We start from the raw sequence: 3,576 nt of genomic DNA on the forward strand, positions 1-3,576 counted from the left end.
TTGACTATCATGAATAGTGACACTGAATATTCATATATATAGAAGTATTTCAGTACTTATCTTCTTTTGGATATTTTGGGTTTACTTAAGAGCAGAATTGCTAGGTCTTAAGGTAATTCTACACTTAACTATTTGAGGAACTACCAAACAATTTCTCTAGTGTACACATTTAAGTATCTGGCCAAATAATCGCCAAGATCTGGCCAAGGGTGCTGGCTCATGCCTGTAATATGCACTCTGGGAGGCCAAGGTATAAGGATTTCTTGAGCTCAGGAGTTGTGATCAGCCTCAGCAAAGCAAGACACTGTCTCTGTTAGAAAGAAAAAAATTAGCAGAGGCTTGACGCCTGTAGCTCAATAATTTAGGGCGCACCAGGGCTGGCGGATTCAAATCTGGCCTAGGCCTGCTAAAATAATAATGACAACGACAACAACAACAACAAAATAGCCAGGTGCTGTGGCAGGCACCTGTAGTCTCAGCTACTAGGGAGGCTGAGGCAAGAGAATTCCTTAAGCCCAGGAGTTTGAGGTTGCTATACACTCTACTGAAGTCAACATGAGACTCTCTCTCTCTCAAAAAAAAAAAAAAAAAAAAATTTGCCAAGTCAGTCAAGGTGACTCATGCCTATCCTAACCCTTTGGGAGGCCAAGGTGAGTAGATAGCCTGAGCTCATGATTTCAAGACCAGCCTTAGCAAAAGCAAGACCTTGTCTCTACTAAAACAGAAAAACTGAGGCAAGAGATCGACTGAGCCCAAGAGTTGGAGGTTGCTGTGAGCTATGATGCCATAGCACTCTACTCAGGGCAATACCTTGAGACTCTGTTTGGAAAAAAAAAAAAAAAAAATTAGCCACACATCATGGCACAGGCCAGAAGTCCAACTACTAGAGAAGTGGAGGCAAGAAGACTGCTTGAGCACAGGAGTTTGAGGTTGCTATAAGTTAGGCTGAGGCCATGGTACTCTAACCTGGGTGACAGAGCGAAACTGTCTCCCTCAAAAAAATCACCAAGATCTGGGCAGTGCCTGTGGCTCAGTGGTTAGGGGGCCAGCCCCATATATGGAGGGTGGCAGGTTCAAACCCATCCCTGGCCAAACTATAAAAAAAACTAGCTGAGCACTGTGGCTGATGACTGTGTTCCCAACTACACAGAAGCCTGAGGCAAGAGAATCTCCTAAGCCAAGGAGATTCTGGAGGTTGCTATGAGCTGTGACGCCATGGCACTCTACCAAGGGCGATAAAGAGAGTCTTAAAAAAAAAAAAAAATCACCAAGATCTTTGTTAAGGAGAAAGCATGGCTGGGTGTGATGGCTCATGCCCGTAATCCTAGCACTCTAGCACTCTGGGAGGCCAAGGCAGATGGATTGCTTGATCTCACAAATTCGAGACCAGCTTGAGCAAAAGTGAGACCTCTCTACTAAAAAAGAAAAACTAAGGCAAAGGCCAGGCGTGGTGGCTCATGCCTGTAATCCCAGCACTTGGGAGGCCGAGGTAAGTAGACTGTCTGAGCTTACACATTCGAGACTAGTCTGAGCCAGAGCAAGACCTCGTCTCTAAAAATAGCCAGGTGTTGTGCCGGGTACCTATAGTCCCAGCTAGTCAGGAGGCTAAGGCAAGAGAATCACTTGAGCCCAGGAGTTTAAGGTTCCTGGGACCTATAATGCCCCAGCACTCTACAGAGGGTGAGAAAGGGATACTCTGTCTCCACCCCCCAAAAAAAGAAAAACTAAGGCAAGAGGCTTGCTTGAGCCCAAGAGTTTGAGGTTGCTGTGAGTTATGATAGATGCCACAGCACTCTACCAAGGGTGATAAAGAAAGTCTTTAAAAAAAGTAAATAAATGGCGCCTTTGATTCAAGTGGCTAAGGCGCCAGCCACATACACCTAAGGTGGTGGGTTCAAATCCAGCCCGGGCCCACCAAACAACGACGGCTGCAACCAAAAAAATAGCCAGGCGTTGTGGTGGGCACCTGGGGTCCCAGCTACTTGGGAGGCTGAGGCAGGAGACTCGCTTGAGCCCAGGAGTTGGAGGTTGCTGTGAGCTGTGATGCCACAGCACTCTACCCAGGGGGACAGCTTGAGGCTCTGTCTCAAAAAAATACATACATAAATAAACAAATAAATAAGAGAGGGCGGTGCCTCTGGCTTAGTGAGTAGGGCCCCATATACCGAGGGTGGCGGGTTCAAACCCGCCCCCAGCCAAACTACAACAAAAAAATAGCCAGGCGTTGTGGTGGGCACCTGTAATCTCAGCTACTCGGGAGGCTGAGGCAAGAAAATTGCCTAAGCCCAGGAGTTGGAGATTGCTGCGAGCTGTGATACTCTACCGAGGGCTACAAAACTCTTAAAAAAAAAAAAAAAAAAAAAGAGAGAGAGACAGAGAAAGCATGAGATATAGAACACTAAGATGTGCAAGAGTCCATATATAAACATAAAAAAAGAAATAATCTATGCATACAGACAGTGTCTCCAGAAGGACCACAGGAAATAATGGAAGTGGTAAAGTGGTTTTCTCTGAAGCAAGTTAATGAGTGGCTGGGAGACAGACAATCTCACTCTGTTGCCCCAGGATAGTGTGTCCTGGGCCAGCACAGTTCACAGCAACCTCAAACTCCTGGGTTTGAGTGATTCTCCTGCCTCAGCCTCCTAAGTAGCTGGGACTACAGGTACTAACCAGAGTGCCTGGCTGATTTTTTTTCAAATTTTAGTAGAGATATGGTCTTGCTCTTGCACAGGCTAGTTTTAACTCCTGAGTTCAAGGGATCCTTCCATTTCTGCCTCCTAGTGTGCTAGAATTACACGTATGAACCACCATGCCAGGCCAATAACTTGTTTTTCCTTTTGTATTACGTTCCACTTACAGGATTTATCTGCCCCTGTGGTATAAAGTTAGATTTTGTTATTTTATCTTATTTTTCTGAGAGTCTCACTCTGTTGCCCTGGATAGAATGCTGTGGCGTCATATCTCACAGCAAACTCAAACTCTTGGGCTTAAGCAATCCTCTTGCTTCATCCTCCCTAGTAACTGGGACTGCAGGTTTATGTACCACAGCCAGCTGATTTTTTTTTTTAGTAGAGACAGGGTTCTTGCTCTTGCTCAGGCTGTTCTCAAACTCCTGAACTCAAACAATCCACTACCTCTCAAGGTAGTGCAAGGATTATAGCTGTGAGCCACTGCACCCAGACTTATAAAGTACGCTTTGTTTTGTTTTTTATATAAAGTTAAGTTTTAAAGGCCCAAAGGAAACAGTGCTATGAAAGGAAGAGGACTGGTGGCACATGTAGCTCAACTGGTAGGGAGCCGGCCACATACACCCAGGTTCTGCCGGGTTCAAACCTGGCCCACGCCAGCTAAAATCAACAATGACAACTGCCACCAAAAAAAATAGCCAGGCGTTGTGTCGAGAGGTGTATGTGCGTCCAAATCCAGCCTGGGACCACCAAACAACAATGATGGCTGCAACCAAAAAATAGCCGGGGGGTTGTGGCAGGCGCCTATAGTCCCAGCTACTTGGGAGGTAGAGGCAGGAGAATCACTTGAGCCCAGGAATTGGGGGGTTGCTGTGAACTGTGATGCCAC

This window comes from Otolemur garnettii, unplaced genomic scaffold, assembly GCF_000181295.1.
Source record: "Otolemur garnettii isolate 467f Iridium unplaced genomic scaffold, OtoGar3 scaffold00179, whole genome shotgun sequence".
NCBI lineage: Eukaryota > Metazoa > Chordata > Mammalia > Primates > Galagidae > Otolemur > Otolemur garnettii.